Raw genomic sequence first — 21,821 nt, forward strand, 5'->3', positions numbered from 1 at the left:
GTTTGGCAGCGTCAACCCACCCTCCCCCCGACTGCGCTTCAACAACATTTTCTTCACACGCGGGGTTTTATTCGCCCATACGAAGCCTGAAATAATCTTGTTTACCCGCTTGAAAAAAGCCTTAGGGATGAAGATGGGGAGGCACTGACAGACCACTAACAACCCCACATCCAGTCTCCACAGCGGGCGCTGCCCTCTCTCCTCACTCAACTGCAAATCCATCCAATGCGGGGCATGATCAGAGACCGCAATTGACGACTATTCCGTTCCCGCCACCTTCGGAATTAGCGCCCTGCTCAGAAAAAATCAATGCGGGAGTAAACTTTATGGACATGAGACAAAAACGAGAACTCCTTCGCCCTCGGCCGTTCGAATCTCCACGGGTCGACCCCCCCCCCCCATCTGCTCCATGAAACCCCTCAACTCCTTCTCCTCAGCAGGCCTCCTCCCAGTCCTGGATTTTGACCGGTCCAGATTGGGATCAATGACCGTGTTAAAGTCCCCCTCCCATGATCAGGCCGTGAGACTCCAGGTCCGGCATCTTGCCGAACACCCGCCTCATAAATCCCCCATCGTCCCAGTCTGGCGCATATATGTTCACAAGCACCACTCGTACACCCTCCAATTTCCCACTCACCATTATATATCTATCCCCCTTATCTGCCACAATTCTTCCAGCCTCAAACGCCACCCGCTTGCTGATCAATATTGCTACACCCCTGGTCTTTGAGTCCAGCCCAGAGTGAAACACCTGACCAACCCACCCCTTTCTCAATCTCGTCTGGTCAATAATCTTTAGATGTGTCTCCTGAAGTGCTACGTCTGCCTTCAGTCCCTTTAAATGCGCGAAAACACGAGCCCTTTTGACCGACCCATTCAAACCTCTCGCATACGCATACCACGTAATCAGCCTGGACGGGGGGGCTACCACCCCCCCCCCCCCCCCACCTCGCCGACTAGCCATAACATTTTTTGGCCAGCACCGAGCCCGCGCCCCCCGCTTCCCCGAGCTCCCCCACAAGCAGCAACTGCCCCCGACCTCCCTCTTGTTCCCCGATAATAGTTCCTCCCCTGTCAGCGAAGCAGTCTCCCCCCCCCCCCCCCCCGCCCCTCCCCCACCCCACCCCTTCCCCACACCAGCACCCGAAACCTGATCCCCCAGGTCAAGCATCATCTTAGCACATGCTCACCCCCCACCTCGCAACCGAGAGTCCGCTGAACCATGCTGACCCCGACAACCCCCGCCCCTGGTGCCAAACAGTCTGGCTCCCTATTGTTCGAACCCCTCTCCTGATGTGAATAAACCATTTAACAACATTGCATTCCCCAGGAAGTCAACAACCTCAAGTAAAAGAAATTAATATAAACCAATGAAGAAACAATTGCTTGAAACAAGACCCAACCTCCCACAGAATAGCACCAACTTCGGGGCCCCCTCCCCCCTCCGCAACAAATCCCTGCAAAAACAAAGCACCCTCAAACCACCACCCCAGCCCAATACTTAACCCAGGACTACATACAATCTTATTTGAACCGATTAATTACACAGATTACAAACCGCCGTCACATAACTTCTTTGAGACTTAAGTGTCCTTTAAGATGCTTCCAACTTCTTTTCTTTAATAAATGACCATACATCGTCCGGTGCCTCAAAGTAAAAATGCCGGTGTTCGTGCGTGACCAACAATCCTTATGTTCTGCCTCCTGGACCTGTTCTCCAGCTCCGACTGCTTCACTCTATCCAGGCTGAGTCTTTTCACACGGCCACTTCCAGTCCAATTAGCCATACATCGGAGGGGGAATCCTTCTTAATATTGCCCACTGCACCGATCTATCCCCTAAAGTCCGAGAAACGTCAGGAAAAAAGGTCCGAAAGTCCGTTCCGGGCGGGAGCTATCGAATGTGCGACCTACTCCTCTATGGTCGCCACCGGAAGCCTCCACCCAATCTAATTTCTGAGCACACGTAATCCAGAAGGTTGCCTCACACTGGTCTGAGTTAGCAGTACATATCCAGCCTAATGGAGGCTTACGAACAAGCAAACATATGAATTAGGAGCAGGAGTAGGCCCCTAGGACCCTCGGACCCGCTCCGCCATTCAATAAGATCATGCTGACCTGATTGTAACCTCAACCCCACATTCCTGCTGACCCCGATAACCTTTCACCCCCTTGCTAATCACAAATCTATCTAGCTCTGCCTTAAAGGTATTCAAATATTCTGCATCCACCGCCTTTTGAGGAAGAGAGTTCCAAAGAGTCACCGCCCTCTGAGAGAAAACAATTCTCCTCATCTCACTTTCAAATGAGCGAACACCTTCTGAGCAAGCTATTAGTGCTGCCTCGGCATGATAGGATCTTTCAACAGTCTTTTGCGCCAATTGCCTTTACAGGACGCCAAACCCTGTACGACCCAATTCCACAGACACCAGCCACCCTATGGAACTTTACACAAGCAGGCTAGATAGCCTGGAAATGTGGTGGAGGCAAATTCAATCATTGCTTACAAAAAGTAGTTAGGTAAGTTTTTTATTTTTAAAAATTCCAATTAAGGGGCTGTGGTATTAGAGGTATTACGGTACCTGATAGGCTGGAGCACCATTGGTGGAAACTGTGTGCTTTCTATTGGTTAGGATGTATGGTAGCTCCGTCCTGCTAGGTGGGGTATAAGAGCCCGTGCCGCCCCAGCAGCCTTCATTCTGTACCTGAGCTGCTGGGGGAAACATCTAGCTTATTAAAGCCTTCAGTTGGACTACAACCCCGCTTTAGTGGTCATTGATCATGCATCAGGGGCAATTTAGCGGGCCCAATCCACCAACCCTACACATCTTTGGGTTGTGGGGGTGAGACCCAAGCACACACGGGGAGAATGTGCAAACTCCACATGGACAGCGACCCGGGGCCAGGATCGAACCCAGGTCATCAGCGCCGTGAGGCAGCAGTGCTACCCACAGCATCACCGTACTGCCCCAGGTAAGTTCTTGAAGGTAAAAAGATTCTCAGGGTTACGGGGCGTGGCGGGGAGTGGAAGTAGCTGGATTGGTTATGCAGAGCATGGACTCGATGGGCAGAATGGCCTCCTGCTGTGCTGTAGCCATTCTATTATTCTATGATGAGACTAAGGCCAGTTATAATATTCCCACCAAATACTTGGTCAAGTTTAGCCAACTGGATACATACTGGAGAGCCCCCCCTGGTCTGTTTGAACTCATAAGTATTGCATTTACCCCCTGGGTTGTTGGGACCCAGAAAGACAACTCAATAGAAATGTTTAGCAACGGCACAGAAATCATAACCCGCTGTCAGGCGAAAATAAAAGGACAAATTACAGCCTTAGAGTTCAAAATCACAAGTTGCGAACAGAGGAGGCAAGCCATTCAGCCCATCTTTATTCTCCTAACCAGAAAGAAAATCCGCTGAATATTAAGGGGCGGGCAGGTGGGCGGTTGGATGGCTCCCTAAACCCGCTGGAAACAAAGTTGCTGGGGAGCAAACGTCCTCACGCTGACCTGCCCCCACAACCGTAAAGCGCCACGGGTGACTAAATGAGGGCCATGGGACCTCCGCCCCTCAGTGAGGAGGGGTGTCCTGCCCTCTGGATCTGCCGGCGAATCCAATCGTCTGGCAACGCCATCAGTCACAGCAGCCCCAAGAGGCCGAAGCTGGGGCTGCAGGAGGAGGAGAAAGGCCCATGGATCCACGGACCTGGTTAGTCTGGTGTAGGCCAAGCAGAAGATTGTGGGGGACATGTTTGGCTTGATAAAAAGTCTAATTGACCCTTGATTACTTATTTGAATGTGGTGGACGGGTTGTCTATTTTGGCGCCCGCCCACCGTTTTATGAGGGTGACCTCAGAGGAGGGCGGGAAGATGGAGGGGTGGGCATCCAGTCTACTTTACATGCCCCTTGTCCAAAACATGCCAGCTTGCTCATGGAAAATACAACCCCATTTTGCTTCCTGATTTTAATTCCTTCTTCCACAATTCTAAACAATTTGTCTTTACTACTAAACTGGAAATCTATTCCATTCTATTCATCTCTCCACATGTAAAAAAAAACCTGGTCAATGCTCTAAATAGGCCTTGAAGGCAAGATGCTACTAAATTGCCCTTAGGTGTCCAGCGATGCACAGGTTGGGCTGCATGCCAATGGGGATAGGGTGGGGTGGACCTGGGTAGATTTAGATTTATTTCATAGAATTTCATAGAATTTACAGTGCAGAAGGAGGCCATTCAGCTCATCGAGTCTGCACCGGCCCTTGGAAAGCGCACCCTACCTAAGCCCCACTCCTCCACCCTATCCCCTTTATCCCCGTAACCCAACCTAACCTTTTTGGACACTAAGGGCAATTTAGAATGGCCAATCCACCTAACCTGCACATCTTTGGACTGTGGGAGGAAACTGGAGCACCCGGAGGAAACCCACGCACACACGGGGAGAAAGTGCAGACTCCACACAGACAGTGACCCAAGCCGGGAATCGAACCTGGGACTCTGGAGCTGTGAAGCAACTGTGCTAACCACTCTGCTACAAACTAAAATCTTCTACACTTCCTGGGTCAGTTTCCATCTATTCCCATCCTATTCATGTATTTGTCAAGATGCCCCTTAAACATCACTATTGTCCCTGCTTCCACCACCTCCTCCGGCAGCGAGTTCCAGGCGCCCACTACCCTCTGTGTAAAAAACTTACCTCGTACATCTCCTCTAAACCTTGCCCCTCGCACCTTAAACCTATGCCCCCTAGTAATTGACCCCTCTACCCTGGGAAAAAGCCTCCGACTATGCCCTCTGTCTATGCCCCTCATAATTTTGTAGACCTCTATCAGGTCGCCCCTCAACCTCCGTCGTTCCAGTGAGAACAAACCGAGTTTATTCAACCGCTCCTCATAGCTAATGCCCTCCATACCGGGCAACATTCTGGTAAATCTCTTCTGCACCCTCTCTAAAGCCTCCACATCCTTCTGGTAGTGTGGCGACCAGAATTGAACACTATACTCCAAGTGTGGCCTAACTAAGGTTCTATACAGCTGCAACATGATTTGCCAATTCTTATACTCAATGCCCCGGCCAATGAATGCAAGCATGCCATTTGCCTTCTTGACAACCTTCTCCACCTGTGTTGCACCTTTCAGTGACCTCCATCTGCCATCTCTCCACCCAAGTCGCCAAATGATCTAAACCCTGCTGTATCCTCTGACAGTGCTCATTGCCATCCGCAATTCCACCAACCTTTGTGTCATCAGCAAACTTACTAATCAGACCAGTTACATTTTCCTCCAAATCATTTATATATACTACGAACAGCAAAGGTCCCAGCACTGATCCCTGCGGAACACCACTAGTCACAGTCCTCCAATCAGAAAGCATTGCTTCTATTGCTACTCTCTGCCTTCTATGACTTAGCCAGTTCTGTATCCATCTTGCCAGCTCACCCCTGATCCTGTGTGACTTCACCTTTTGTACCAGTCTGCCATGAGGGACCTTGTCAAAGGCTTTACTGAAGTCCATATAGACAACATCCACTGCCTTACCTGCATCAATCATCTTTGTGACCTCTTTGAAAAACTCTTGACCACACAACATTTGAAAAAGAGAGTGCCCAGCTGATTTGTTCCACAAGTTTCGGTCCCTCCAACTGGATGGCACCTCGTGGTTTGAGTCAGATTGGTCAGGCTCACCAACGGTCAGATTGATTCAAATTGTGCTGGCTGATTGGTTGCTGTCTCCGTACCCACCTTCACCGTGGTTAACCATGCAGTTTACTGACCCAACTTCCAGTTCAAGAACTCAAACTTTTAAACGCCAGTCTGTTGCGAATGGGAAAAGTCCATTTGAACATATGGCAGAAGATGGACGGTGCGGTAGAATAGTGATTAGCGCTGTTGTTTCAGAGTGCCAGGGTCCCGGGTTCAATTCCCGGCTTGGGTCACTGTCTGTGTGGAGTCTGCATGTTCTCCCATGTCTGCATGGGTTTATTCCGGGTGCTCCGGTTTCCTCCCATAAGTCCCGAAAGACGTGCTGTTAGGTAATTTGGACATTCTGAATTCTCCCTCCGTGTACCCGAACAGGCGCGGGAATGTGGCGAGAATGGGCTTTTCACAGTAACTTCATTGCAGTGTTAATATAAGCGTACTTGTGACAATAAAGATTATTAAAAGATTATTTTTTAAAGTGTTCACATAATTGACAAAGGGTCACGTAATAAGGGAAGAACAAAGTTAAGCAATGCTAAAAAAAAGGCCTATGTTTTCATAGCATTGGAATGCAATATATAGTTGCAGCTTGTGCCAATACACTGTACAAAAGACAATAAATTCCTTCTCTATTTGGAGATCATAACTGTTTAGACTTTCCGCAAGGTTCCAGATTTACAAGTACCACAGGTTCCCTGTAGTTTGATCTTAGCCCTGTCTTGCAAAGGACATCACAGACATCCTCGTTCTCATCACGCAGCAAATCTCACACTGGAGTTCAACCTCTTGATTAACAGACTGAAAGAATCAGAAGAACATCTGCCGAAACTATAAGTGTGTTCTTGATTCCAAACAAAACAAGAATCTAACTGTTCACAAGTCAGGGTGGTCTTGGCAATGCTCCAAGTAAGGATAGCTTTTGCTTCTATTGTCTTAACATCGGGAGTTATAGATCAGCGTTAATTTTATCGGTTTTCGTTGCCATTGGCCATTGAGAATATGGAGTGTTGCAAATTGTCTACACCTGAACGTAAACAAACACAAGTGTTGATAATGATCAACCCATAGACCTGTATTTGGACAGGGTTTTTAAGGGAGATTACAGAACGTGTTACCAAATGATGCACATCAGGTGAACATAAAATTAAAACCTTTTCAGACAACGGGTGGTTTGGTGTCTGGAATGTGCTGCCTGGAAGTGTGGGGGAGGCAGGTTCAATCGAGGCACTCAAAGGGCCTGAGATGATTGTTTGAATGGAAATAATGTGCAGGGGTTTGGGGGAATGGCACAAAGTCACGATGCTCGTTGGGAGAGCCGGTGCAGATGCAATGGACTGAATGGCCTCATTCTGCAACATAGTAATTTTGTAATTCTGTGAGAACTTATTTGGACAAAGAAGCCATGTCACTAACAGTGGAGACCAATATCATGTGAGCCTATAGGATATTGTGGAAGTACCTGAACAGTTGGCTTAAAACCATAGAACAAGATGTTTGTATTATGAGATACCCAGCTGAGGGCACATCCCTACCCTTTACCCCCACGCTGACCCACATAATTATGCACCTCATGCCTGACAATAGGTAGCTCCTGCTGTCCAAAGCATTCAGCAACTTGCTATAAACGTTTAAGCAACATAGAGACCCTCCATCACCAGTCGAATGAACTAAAGGCTGGCTCAACAGAGACATTGCTAATTTTTGACATTAAAATCATAATTGTGTTGATGTTCACAGCTAGACGTAAGCGTTGCCTTTCGCCAATAACCACCAAAGGCTTCTCTATCAACTTGTCTATGCAAACTGAAAATCTGCTTTTATTGGTAATATGGTACAAACGGTCTGAGTTAGTTATTAGCGATAAGCAAATGCACAAGCGCATAACTTGTCTGCAATAATGAAATGAAGCGGGCACATTTTTATTTCAGCCAAGCAGCTCACAGTTGACAGCTGTCACTCAGACCTTTCTCAGACAGTGGCTCTGAGTTCTTCCGCTGCCAATGGCACATTCGGCATAGCCCCTCTGCAAGATGACCAAGGTCTCCAAGACCAGACATGACATAGCTTAAGTAACACTTGGGAACGGTCAATAAAGATCGGAAATCATTTACCCATCTATGCTTTCCCATTAAAGGGGCTGGTTTAGCACAGGAGGGGCTGGTTTCGCACAGGGCTAAATCGCTGGCTTTGAAAGCAGACCAAGGCAGGCCAGCAGCACGGGTTCAATTCCCGTACCAGCCTCCCGGAACAGGCACCGGAATGTGGCGACTAGGGGCTTTTCACAATAACTTCATTTGAAGCCTACTTGTGACAATAAACGATTTCATTTAATTTTTCATTTATACTTGGCACATTCAGCAAGGGGAAACTCTTCATTCAAAATGAATACTCAAAAATTGCACAATCTACTGGACTCTTGATCATGAACCCAATTAATTGTACCCAGTTATTTTTGTTTACAACTCAGGTTTGATATATTTACACCTTAGAATTAGGCAGATTGTAAAAAAAATTTGATGAGTACAAAGAGAGGTTAAACTTACCATCACTGTATTCGTTTTTCTGGTCGCAATTGAAGTACTTGCATTCCAGATTCTTCCTCAGTTTGTGCTAACTGGTGACCTAGGAATGCTTTTCATACAGTTCAGGGCAGCTGTGGTGAAAAGCAAGTGATTTGTGTTAGTCTTTCTGTGCCATCTTACCACACTTAAAAATCATTTCGAAAGAAAGGTACTCGACAGACCTCTTGAAGAATCTTGTGCGATCCACGGGCAGGGACTGAAAAATTGCAGGGGGAGTCAGGGTCAGTAAGAGGTACTTAAATAGACTCTAGGAAAGCAGAAACCAAAAAAGAGTTGATGAGATGGGGAAGCGAGCACATGCATTGCGATACTGTCAGTGTCGGGTATCACTCAGATGTAACAAACAGGCGGGTCAGCTATTTTTATATTTGGGTAGTTATTTTGACGGGCTACTTACTCTATCTTCTAGAATGAATGCCTCGGGCTGCAGCTGAAACAATCTGAAGTCCCCCCCTAAAAGCATAAGAAATGCTTTTGATCGGAATGTGCTTTTACTTTCCAAATAACATGTTTCCGCACACATTGGGAGGAATCAAAGCCAGGGCAGCGCATTTGATCCTTGATTGATTTTCTAGGTCCCATAAATAGAAGCGTTGCATCATCAGGTCAAAATAAGTGTGGTCATTACCTTTGCCAGTATAACAGTCATCTACAGGGACAAGATCTGACTTTTCCAATGCAGGTCATCGCTGTGTCACCTTGCTGCGAATTAGGGACTCAAGGTTAACAAGGAGTGATTTTGTGTTGTGCTTTGATCCAGTAAATCCCATTATTCTGCCATCGTTGCTTTTCGCTTGTGCTGGGCATTTAATATCAGACCGTTGGCCTTCTGATTCAGATGACTGACATCAACAATGCATTTTGTAATCTTGGTAATCTTTCTGGACCAACTCAGTTTTTTGAGAGCGAAACTTCAGAGTAATCTCCTGTGTGTGCTGTGCAGTCATCTGGGGCAATTCAGAGTAGAATTGAACTTACGGGGCAAGTTGTCTTGAAGTTTCAGACACTTACCTCTCAGCTAAGAAGGCCAGAAGACGTGCTCAGGGTATCTCAAGTAAGAGAACGGCACACTTTCCAGTTCTCTGCTTAGTCTAGTAATCCCCCCCCACCCCACCCCCATAGCCTTATATGCAGACAAGCAATACTATAATAGGCGATGGATACAGTGACTAAGTTCCCCAGGGCCCTTGGTATAGTGATCTCAGAGTGCAAGTTGATGGACAGTCACACATGGGCTGTAGGACTATGGGGTAGGGTGGGAAGACCGAAAATGATGAGACATCAGCCAGTGATTCATGAAAGAAAGCAGCTATGAATTTATCCACTCCTAGATCTCTGTGACAGAGTTATAATCACAGGCTGCTTCAGCTCCCAAATATCAATGGCAGTCCCAAATCTTTTTTTACTGAACAGCAGTTGAGACTGAGAATAAACAAGTTTCATTTAGGCAGTAGTACCTTTGGATAAATGTCCCGAAGATGCTTCATTGTGGCTCAAGGAAGACATGGGTTGAACCAAAGAAGAGGTGAGCAAAAGCTCAAAGAGGTGGGTTTAAAAAAGGCCCTTAAAGGAGGTGTGGAAGATGGAGAGGCTGAGGAATTGAGGAGGCAATGTCACTAAATGGAACTTTACTGTTTGAAGTCACCGTCGAGGGGTAGAAAGAGGGAATGCATTGATGAAGGTCTGGAGGAAGAGCAAAGTGGAACTTGGGTTGAATGGACGTAATATCGGCTAATTTTAGTTGTTCCCTACCCATATAAATTGGACTATGGGGATGAATTTCTTTGAGGATTCTCTCACCTGTTTGCCACAGATGTCGTGTTTGTTACGTTTTTTCCAGTATTTCCATATGTCTTCTGTGAAAATGTGTCAGATGAGTAGGAAAATTCCCACAGAAATGCACGCCTTCAGTATAAAGAATTAAGGGGCAACCTAAGTCATTAAATAGGGTTCAAGGATTCGATAGGATAGAGAGAGAAAGACACCATTTTCTCTGGTAGGGGAGGACAGAACAATGGGACATAGCCTAGAGTTAGACCATGATGTTTGAGGGACCACGTCTTCTGACTAAGAACAGCGGGATAGGGGTTTAGTGACACACACCCATCCCTTAAAAGGAGTTGGTTTCAGTTTTCCTAGCTTATTTATTGATCATTACCTTGTTTGTTTCCCATTAAACACCAAGAAAGCAAACATACAGCTCTCAAACTATCTTACTATGGGGGAATTGTGGACTCAGCGTCAGGCAAATCAGAATTCAACTCCTCTCTCCAAAGTTCCTCCTCCAATTGCCTCTCTAATGCTTCTAAAATGTCTCTCTGCCTTCCTTGGCTCCACCCAGCAATGACCTCATCTCCCCAAGCTGAAAAAACAACTTATCTCTGCCAGCTGCAAAGCACAACGCCCCAGGGACCTCCCCAGGCAAACCACAGTCCATTAGCCTAGACTGTAAAACACATTCCTCCCTCAATTGCACCTGCTGGCTGCTTTAAAAAAAAAAAACCAGGCCCTGCAAAACAGAATTTGTTTTAAACAGACACATTTTAACCCCAGGCTTCTAACCCTTAAATTGCCCACTACGTTTATAATCCAATTTTCCTAACATCTTCCAATTGCCACACATCATTCTTTGCCAACAAAAGACTGTTTCCCGAACTAGAAGCCAACGTCTCGGGATAAGGGGTCGGCCTTTTGGGGCTGAGATGAGGAACAAATTCTTCAAGTAGAGGGTTTCAAATCTTTGAAATCCTCAATCTTGGATGATACTAGTGAACTGCGCCTCGAGGCTTTCTACAAACTCATACATATAATAAAGGGGTTGCTGCGATTCAATAGATTCGGTGGAAAGATTATCAAATGTGGAAAGAGATGTATACAATGTTTTGAATGAAAATGTTTACAATGGTTCCAAGTGGAGTCAGGAGCTCATTTGAATTATACTTTTATCTCATTTCCTCACTCTGTTTCCGACTATATAATGAGCAGGATAATGGAAAGTAGGGACACCTATAGAGGTGTCAGGACCTACTAAAAGAAAATGTACTATTCAGATACCATTTTCATTCGATCTTCGATGCTTTAATTATGGTGAATTAGAAGTTAGATGTCAAAGTGGTGGTTGCTCAGTATCAGCTTTCCAACTGAGCTTACATATGAGGAAAGGCCCAGAGGGGTGAAGTCAGCAAACTAAAGCTCGGTGGTGTGAAGGAGGAAGTAACAGATGGTTTGTACCAGCTGGGTTCTCTGTCTGATGAAGGGAAAAGGACGCAATGCCATGGCTGAAAGATTTTGATAGATTATACTCCGTGCACTTTTTCCAGGGATACCTGGCAGCAAACATGCTGCGGTAGAGGGGCAGGCAACAAATTGTTGCAGGGACGGTTGACTCCCTCGACCGCCCGATGCCTGGAACTATTAATGGCCAGCTTGGCTAGGCCCAGGAGCAGGCCCATGAGGAGCTGTCCGCACTGGGTGCACCGAGATCGGGAAGTTTTCAAGTTGTGCTTCTTTATTGAGTGTGTTCATGAAACCTTGCTGTGTGCAAGTTGTAATAATAATCTTTATTAGTGTCACAAGTAGGCTTACATTAACACTGCAATGAAGTTAGCGTGAAAATCCCCTTGTCGCCACTCTCCGGCGCCTGTTCGAGAACACAGAGGGAGAATTCAGAAAGTCCAAATTACCTAACAGCACGTTATTCGGGACTTGTGGGAGGAAACCGGAGCACCCGGAGGCAACCAACGAAGACACGGGCAGACTCCGCACAGACAGTGACCCGAGCCGGAAATCGAACCTGAGACTCTGGCGCAGTGAAGCAACAGTGCTAACCACTGTGCTACTGTGCCACCCATATTGCCTGCCACATTTCCTGCCTTACAACAGTCCCAACTCTTCAGAAGCACCTCATCAGCTGTGGAGTGCTCTGGGATGTCCTGAAGCCTCGCAAGGCGCCATATAAATGCAGGCCTTTTCCTTTGTGGCCGAAGAGTAGCGTCACTGGATGAGGGAGTGGGCCGAGCTGAGGTGACAGATAAACCGAAGTCGGGATGGTTGGATTAACTGTGCGAAAAGACGAACAGAGGAATGACAGAGAGAGACAGCTGAAGGAACCTGAAGAGCTTATGAACAAATCATATCATATCTGTGGTCAGTCTGGTTATGACAACTGACTAACTGATTGGATCATATTCCTGCTCATTCTTTTTTAAACTGAGCTCCACTCCTCTGTTCGAAGGTGATAATCTCCAGTTAATCCTCATGTATCATCCCTGCGTGAGGCTATGCAGTACAAAACAAAAATGTACAACTCGTATTCTTCTTCCACAGCTTAAATATCTTTCCTCCGCTCTTAGGTTCCCACTGCTGCTTGGCACATGTTCCTTCCATTAGAATGAGGCAGACATTCTAAATTTACCACCGCTGCTCCGTGATTGTACAACAGATCGCAAGAAACTGCAGTGAGTCGTGAACCCAGCCCAACGCATCACACAAGCTTGCCACTCTCCCGTTAATTCTGTCTACACCGCCCGCTGCCTCAGGAAGGCAGACCGCATTATCAGAGACCCCCCCCCCACCCAGGCTTTGCCCTCTTCCAGACCCTTCCATCAGGCAGAAGATACAGAAGTCTGAAGACCCGTACATCCAGACATAGGAACAGGTTTCTTCGTATTAGTGAGAGGCAGCACGGTTTTGTGAAGGGGAGGTCGTGTCTCACTAACTTGATAGAGTTTTTCGAGGAGGTCACTAAGATGATTGATGCAGGTAGGGCAGTAGATGTTGTCTATATGGACTTCAGTAAGGCCTTTGACAAGGTCCCTCATGGTAGACTAGTACAAAAGGTGAAGTCACACGGGATCAGGGGTGAGCTGGCAAGGTGGATACAGAACTGGCTAGGCCATAGAAGGCAGAGAATAGCAATGGAGGGATGCTTTTCTAATTGGAGGGCTGTGACCAGTGGTGTTCCACAGGGATCAGTGCTGGGACCTTTGCTCTTTGTAGTATATATAAATGATTTGGAGGAAAATTTAACTGGTCTGATTAGTAAGTTTGCAGACGACACAAAGGTTGGTGGAATTGCGGATAGCGATGAGGACTGTCGGAGGATACAGCAGGATTTAGATTGTCTGGAGACTTGGGCGGAGAGATGGCAGATGGAGTTTAATCCGGACAAATGTGAGGTGATGCATTTTGGAAGGTCTAATGCAGGTAGGGAATATACAGTGAATGGTAGAACCCTCGAGTATTGAAAGTCAAAGAGATCTAGGAGTACAGGTCCACAGGTCACTGAAAGGGGCAACACAGGTGGAGAAGGTAGTCAAGAAAGCATACGGCATGCTTGCCTTCATTGGCCGGGGCATTGAGTATAAGAATTGGCAAGTCATGTTGCAGCTGTATAGAACCTTAGTTAGGCCACACTTGGAGGAGAGTGTTCAATTCTGGTCGCCACACTACCAGAAGGATGTGGAGGCTTTAGAGAGGGTGCAGAAGAGATTTACCAGAATGTTGCCTGGTATGGAGGGCATTAGCTATGAGGAGCGATTGAATAAACTCGGTTTGTTCTCACTGGAACGAAGGAGGTCGAGGGGAGACCTGATAGAGGTATACAAAATTATGAGGGGCATAGACAGAGTGGATAGTCAGAGGCTTTTCCCCAGGGTAGAGGGATCAATTACTAGGGGGCATAGGTTTAAGGTGAGAGGGGCAAGGTTTAGAGTAGATGTACGAGGCAAATTTTTTACGCAGAGGGTAGTGGGTGCCTGGAACTTGCTACCGGAGGAGGTGGTGGAAGCAGGGACGATAGGGACATTTAAGGGGCATCTTGACAAATATATGAATAGGATGGGAATAGAAGGATACGGACCCAGGAAGTGTAGAAGATTGTAGTTTAGTCGGGCAGCATGATCGGCACGGGCTTGGAGGGCCGAAGGGCCTGTTCCTGTGCTGTACATTTCTTTGTTCTTTGTACTAGACTCCTCAACGACTCCCCCTCAGACTGATCAGTTCCCTGTAAGAACACGATTCACGATGCCCTATGCTGCTCTTGCTCATGTATTTGCTTTGTGTGGCCCCTTGTTCCGCACTGTAACCAATCACTGTTTGTTGATGTACCATCTGTCAATGTACTCTCTTGGTTATTCTTTTGTCTGTGTATATTCCTGTGGCTGCAGAAAAATACTTTTCACTGTACTTCAACAATAATTCAATCAATCAATCAACATGAGATACGGTTGTTGAAGATGGAGCAGATCTTAATCATTATTCCTTCTCCTTAAAACTGAACACGTGTCAGCAGGAACCCAGCTCAGAATTGGCTAAGGTTAGCCATACAAGACAAAAAAGGTGGCCATTTTGGGTTTTGGATCACTCGCATAGTCAGAAAATTTAAGCAGATTAAAATAGATACATTACTGATGGTAAAAGAAAACAAACAAATATTGATTTGTCTGTAATGACTTTTACCTTCAGTTTTGTTTCCTTAAAAACTGATTAATCCTGTAAGTAGTGGCAATCCAATATGCTTTCATACCCTGGAAGGTGCTGCCTGAGGAAGTTTGGTGAATTTCTGCAGTGCACCTTGTAGATGGCACACACAGCTGCTACTGTGCGTTGGTGGTGCAGGGATTGAATATTTGTGGAAGGGGTACCCACAAGGAGAGCTGCTAATTCCGAGAACATAGAACACAGAACATACAGTGATGAAGGAGGCCATTCGGCCTATCGAGTTTGCACCGACCCACTTAAGCCCTCACTTCCACCCTATCCCCGTAACCCAATAACCCCTCCTAACCTTTTTGGTCACTGAGGGTAATTTATCATAGCCAATCCACCTAACCTGCATGTCTTTGGGCTGTGGGAGGAAACCGGAGCACCCGGTGGAAACCCACGCAGACATGGGGAGAACGTGCAGACTCCGCACAGACAATGACCCAAGCGGGGAATCGAACCTGGGACCCTGGCGCTGTGAAGCCACAGTGCTATTCACGTGTGCTACCGTGCTGCCCCTAGTTGAGCTTCTTGAGTGTTGTCAGAGCTGCTCACATCCAGGTAAGTGGAGAGTATTACATCACACTGCTTGACTTGTACCTTTCTATGGTTAACAGGCTTTGGGGACTCAGGAGGTGAAATACTTGTCACAGGAATCCCAGCCTCTGACCTGCTCTTAGATTATCATAGGATTTGCAGTGCAGAAGTAGGCCATTCAGCCCATTGAGTCTGCACCAGCTCTTGGAAAGAGCACCCTACCCAAGGTCAACACCTCCACCCTATCCCCATAACCCAGTAACCTCATCTAAACACTAAGGGCAATTTTGGACACTAAGGGCAATTTATCATGGCCAATCCACCTAACCTGCACATCTTTGGACTGTGGGAGGAAACCGGAGCACCCGGAGGAAACCCACGCACACACGGGGAGGATGTGCAGACTCTGCACAGACTCTTGTAGCCATGGTATTTACATGACTCGTACAGTTGTTTCCGGTTTCTTCGGATGACTTGGAGGTTGCGTGACGCCTGCAACAGTGCAGCATCCACATCATCCGCAGTTATTAGCGCAGTTTATTGAGGAAGGAATGAGAAAATAAAGTGCAAAATACCTTTGCGGCAAAGCAAAGGATTAATAATAAGAATGTTTCAAGACATAGGACTGCCTTAAAGATCCTAAAATTCAATTTTGATTTGTTGAAAGGAGGTTATTTTTGTAGAGGGTTGATGTACTAATAAGTTGCACCTCTCTAAAAGTTCCGTTTTCGCACACATTTTATGGTTTTAATGCTGATTACCATGATGTGAAATTGCCTGGAGGCAATAAATCAGTGACTTATTCAGATTTATATCAGGCTTAGCACGCAAGTGCTGATTTGCTGCAATTATCCTGGAGCACTCTGTCTAGGTTCCTTGTACCCTCTTCCTCTGAAGATGTGGAGTCTGGTGGCTGCCACAGGGACATGAATATGAACTCAGGTTCTCAGACGTGACACTGGAAGTGCTGGTGAGGAGATCGGAGGAGGAGGAGATTCCACAGTGGGAAGCAGTCCACTTCACTCTCATGTTCCTCCTACCGATTTTGATGCTCTGCCTGGTCCCATGTCCACTTCCCATCCCCCCTGCAGACCAAGGGGGGAGCACTTAATAAGATGCTGATGGCCAAGTACTCCTACTCTCCTGGTGATTCCTTTAGTGCCTCCTATAAAGTCAAGTAGCATGGCACTCTTTTCAGGTGAAGTCCTCAGATAATTTCTAGAATAAATGGTCATCGATGGTTGGTGAAGACTTGACAAAGTGTCCAAGAAAGACTCCTGGTGTCCCTCAAAATTCCTCTTCAAACCTCCAGCAGCCAGTGAACAGGAAAAGATGGTGTACCTTTAAGGAGCACTCAAAATCCTCGGCAATTACATGTTTGCTCCTGTCCAGTTGGTCACTGTAAGGAGACGTCGTTAAATGAAGCAATAATCACTAAAATGAGTGCCAGCAGGCAGCTTAATTATTGTCAATCAACCCTGGTAACAATCCTCGGGGGGAGGGAGGGAGGTTGGGCGGGACTGTTACGTAGATTGTTATGACTTCAGTACCTTTGCCAAGATAGCATTCTGTGTGAAATGAAGGTGAAGTTGGCTTACGATCCCACCTTGACCATCTCTTCACCTCGTAACACCTAAAGTATTCAACCAAAATCACCCCTAATTTTCCAAGGATTATGGTAAATCAGACCTTGGGCACAGAGCATGGAACCTTCTCCATGGAGAAGGTTTTCTAGGTGCTAACTCCACTTGACTCAATGGTGCACCATCTAAATGCGACCTCACGATGGCTGACCAATTGACAGGTCACCTCTGAATTCGCATCCCCGGATGTTGAGTGTCAGGAGAGGAGAGAATGTGAACTACAAGACAATTCTCTCTCAAAAATGGTCCACGGTTTCCTAATTTCTAATGATTGTGTTTTTCAAGAACAAATTAATTCTAGACCATCACACTCAGTCTAGAACTCCAGCTTTAAGCCCACCTACTGTCTAGAAAGATGATGATTGGGATTCTTCCTCTTCCATTGAGTTCACAGCTGCGTGGTTCCAGAGCATTACAATATAAAACCACCCCAATCGTCCAGAGTATGTGACCCCGATTGAGCCTGGTTTACTTATAATGCCACCATCAGTGTGGGACGAGCCTGAGGGGCCAACTGGACCTTTCTTCAGTTTCCTCAGTGTCAATCCACGGTGACAACATTGTCTACTCTCTACGGAGAGAGGGAGAGAAAGCATCAACTGCAAGAGAAGGAATCACATTCCCCGTGTCTGCGTGGGTTTCCTCCTGGTGCTTCGATTTCCACCCACAGTCCAAAGACGTGCAGGTTAGGTGGATTGGCCATGCTAAATTGCCCTTAGTGACCAAAATGGTTTGGAGGGGTTATTGGGTTATGGGGATAGGGTGGAAGTGAGGGCTTAAGTGGGTCGATGCAGACTTGATGGGCCGAATGGCTTCCTTCTGCACTGTATGTTCTTTTGTTCTTTGTTCCTGCCCGTCTATTATGTATGTCCACCTTTGACCCCTTCTGAAACCCTGTTCTGTCACGTGAAGTGACTTGGGGGCCTAAAACCCACCCTATATTTGCTCACTGAGGCTGGGAACAAAGTTCTGGGTTACCTTTAAAAGGTTCCAATCACTTCCAGCCGAAGGTAATTTTGGACAAGATAGTAGAGGCAGCAGTGGCCTCAGGAGGACCAGAGGTTGAAAGGATCCAGATATTTCCCTGTGCATCTGCAGAGATGCAGAGGTGAAGGCTGGAAAGGGCAGCACGATATGCATTCAGGGCTGGGAGCCGCAGGAGGGAGTGGTACCGGCTGTCAGGATGAAGGCAGCATATACAGTCAGCTCAACCTCCAGTGACCCAAGAACTGCCACACACGGCAGGAAGAGATTCAATTACCTCACAATGATGCTGAAGGTTATTCGAGACTCGGTTGCTGACGTACATTAAACCATGGGAAGGTTACGGTGCAGAAATAGGCCACTCGGCCCATCGTGTGTGTGCCGGCCAAAGAAGAGGGAAGAAAAGAAACTCAATCTCACTTTCCAGCACGTTTATGGCACCTCAGGTGCTGTAAATGAGTTGAGAACCGTTGTCTCAATTTGGACAATGAATCCCTGCCGCCCACCACCCTCTGGGGGTGTCCTCGTGCCCTCTCTCATCCCTCTACCAATCACCTTAAATCCAAATGTCCCCCGGCAATTGACCTCTCAGTCGGGGAAGCAGGTCCTTCCTACCTGCTGATCTAGGCCCCTCTTCTACGAATTCTCTCGCCTCCTCACCTGGTGTATTCTCTGGGCGGGAGTTCCCACGTCCCGTGAAACGTATTTTGCGGTGGCAGAAGCACCCCCCCCCCCCCCATTGGCGTGCGGCGGGCTCTCTTGGACCCGCCGCTGTCAACAGGGTTTCCCGTTGTATGCCACCCCCCCCCCCCCCCCCCCCCCGGTGCCACCAGGAAACCTGCGGTGATGGATTGTCCAACAGCGGGACAAGAAGATTCCGTCCGCGGGGAAATTCCGGCCTTTCTCTCTTAGCGCCCGAGTGGATCGGAGGTCGTGACCTCCAAGGATGCAGTTACTCCGTTTACTGCCCCAGAATAGTTGGCCAATAACAGTGGCCATGTCCACACTGACCTTATGACAAGGGAAATAATGTGCAAACAATTTTGTTGCCAAACTCATGAAGACTGAATGTTTAACTGGAAGCAATCACTGTTAATCCTATTCGGGAGGAGCGCTTTCATCATTCCAAAGAGGGTTAATTGAATTAACGGTGAGTTGGTCAGGCGCAAGTGATAATTGGCGCAATAACCCAACCACCGATTAGTTATCATTGTCATGGGTTTGCATTTATCGGTTGTGAAGACTATTCAAGTTGAATACCGCGATCTCACAGCCGATTTGAAAAGCATGACACGGTTTTCAAAGGGTTTTTGAAGCTATCTGCATTCCAACCCAACTTGGTTAGGCCAGACCTAGCCCTCAACATTGCTTAATCGTCACCGGACTAAACAACAACCCGATCCAAATCCCCGTCTTCCTTTTTGCTCCTGTGCGAGAAAATTTTGGAAAGGAGGATTTCAACCATAGAACATACAGAACAGAAGGAGGCCATTCGGCCCATCGAGTCTGCACCGACCCACTTAAGCCCTCACTTCCACCCTATCCCCGTAACCCAATAACCCCTCCTAAGCTTTTTGGACACTAAGGGCAATTTAGCACAGCCAATCCACCTAACCTGCACGCCTTTGGAATGTGGGAGGAAACCGGAGCACCCGTAGGAAACTCATGCAGACACGGGGAGAACATGCAGACTCCGCACAGACAGTGACCCAGCGGGGAATCGAACCTGGGACCCTGGCGCTGTGAAGCCACAATGCTATCCACTGTGCTACCGTGCTGCCCAAACCATGTACTGGGCTGAATAATGTGTTTTGATACTCTTCATGAGGGACATGGGAATAGTATCCGCAATTAGATTTATGATTCAGTTAAAAGGCAGAACCAAATGTAAGGGACACATCTGCCATGAGTTAATCAGCTTATAATTGGGAATGATTTAAGGAGACCTTCTAGCTACCATAATGTGACATGTATATGTTGCATGGACCCTTATTTTTGTCATTGCCTTTTCAATAAAAGCTCTGTGAGGAACACCCACTTATCCTGACAACATAAACTCTTGGCTAAGTGCTTAAATTGTCGTTTTTCACTGAGCCACTGCAGAGACTTTAATTCAAGTGCCCAAAAGCTTGGCCAGAGTTAGGATTTAAATAGCAACTGAAAAGAGGGAGAAGGTTAAAGGAAGGAATTTCAGAGATTGAGGCCTACCGGCACATCAATCGACGGTGGAGTGGAGGACATCTGGGATGGACACGAGGCACGCCGGGACCTCAGGGGCTTGGAGGGCTTGCAGAGGTGACTGAAATAAGCTAGAGCGGTTGGGGAGGGTTAAAACTAAAATCCCAGGGGGATGGGAACCTACGCAAGGAGTCAGAGAAAGAGGGAGCAAGGACAAAAGCAAAAGGTAGAAAAGTGAATAAGAAAAGTGAAACCAAGGACAAAATTCAAACAGGGCAGCAGAGAAAAATACTGGGAGCAAGACAAGCATTGTGAAAAAGACAAGCTTAAAGGCTCCGTGCCTTAATGCACGGAACATTTGCAATAAAGTGGATGAACTAATCACGCAGATAGATGTAAATGGGTATGATATAATTGGGATTACGGAGACATGGCTGCAGGGTGACCAGGGATGGGAACTGAATGTCCCAGGGTTATCAGTATTTAGGAAGGACAGGCATAAAAGAAAAGGTGGTGGCGTGGCCCTGCTGGTTAAAGAGGAAATTAACACAATAGTGAGAAAGGATATTAGCTCTGACAATGTGGAATCTGTATGGGTAGAGTTGAGAAATACCAAGGGACAAAAAACATTAGTGGGTGTCATATATAGACCCCCAAACTGCACTGGTGAGGTTGGGAATGGCATTAAACAAGAAATTCGAGATGCATGTAATAAGGGAATATCGGTGATCATGGGTGATTTTAATCTTCACATAGATTGGGCAAATCAAATTAGCCACAATGCCGTAGAGGAGGAATTCCTGGAGTGTATACGGGATGGTTTTCTTGACCAATATGTGGAGGAACCAACTAGAGAGCAGGCCATATTAGACTGGGTACTGTGTAATGAGAAGGGAATTATTGCCAATCTGGCTGTACAAGACCCCTTGGGGATGAGCGACCATAATATGATAGAATTTTTTATCAAGGTGAAGAGTGAAGTAGTTGATTCGGAGACTCGGGTGCTGAATCTTAATAAAGGGAACTATGAGGATACGAGGCGTGAGTTGGCCTTGATAGATTAGGGAGAGTTACTGAAAGGGATGACAGTGGATAGACAATGGCAAACATTCAAGGAACGCATGGAGGAACTGCGGGAACTGTTCATTCCTGTCTGGCACAAAAGCAAACGGGCTAAGAGGGCCAATCCATGGCTTACAAAGGAAATTAGAAATAGTATCCAATCCAAGGAAGAAGGATACAGATTGGCCAAGAAAAATAATAGGTCTAAGGATTGGGAGCAGTTTAGAATTCAGCAAAGAAGGACAAAGGGATTGATTAAGATGGGGAAAGTATAGTCCGAAAGGAAGCTTGCAGGGAACATAAAGACTGACACTAAGAATTTCTCCAGATATGTGAAGAGAAAGAGATTGGTAAAGAGAAATGTAGGCCCACTACAGTCAGAAACAGGGGAATGCATAGTAAGGGACAAAGAAATGGCTGAGCAATTAAATGCATACTTTGGCTCTGTCTTCACAAATGAGGACAAAAATCAGATCCCAGAAATGTTGGAGAATGAAAGGTTTAGTGAGAGGGAAGAACTGAGGGAGATCAACATTAGTAGAGAAATGGTGCTGGGAAAACTGATGGGATTGAAGGCGGATAAATCCCCAGGGCCTGAGAATCTGCATCCCAGAGTGCTTAAGGAGGTGACTCTGGAAATAGTGGATGTATTGGTGGT

At 46.8% G+C, this 21,821-nt stretch overlaps 1 protein-coding gene across 2 annotated transcripts in view; it reads right to left on the reverse strand.

Moving 5' to 3' along the window:
* The window catches only part of c28h10orf71 (chromosome 28 C10orf71 homolog), a 117,603-nt gene that overhangs the window by 69,015 nt on the left and 26,767 nt on the right, over positions 1-21,821 (reverse strand). The window contains exons 1-2 of one of the 2 annotated variants that reach the window (XM_072491721.1): positions 8,438-8,573; positions 8,238-8,347 (exon numbers count right to left, since the gene is read on the reverse strand). The gene's annotated coding sequence lies outside the window, so the exon portion shown is untranslated. Of the gene's footprint in view, positions 1-8,237; positions 8,348-8,437; positions 8,574-21,821 lie in introns of those variants that run through there. The other variant, XM_072491722.1, reaches the window with a different exon arrangement.

Source organism: Scyliorhinus torazame, chromosome 28 (assembly GCF_047496885.1).
Source record: "Scyliorhinus torazame isolate Kashiwa2021f chromosome 28, sScyTor2.1, whole genome shotgun sequence".
Taxonomy (NCBI): Eukaryota; Metazoa; Chordata; class Chondrichthyes; order Carcharhiniformes; family Scyliorhinidae; genus Scyliorhinus; species Scyliorhinus torazame.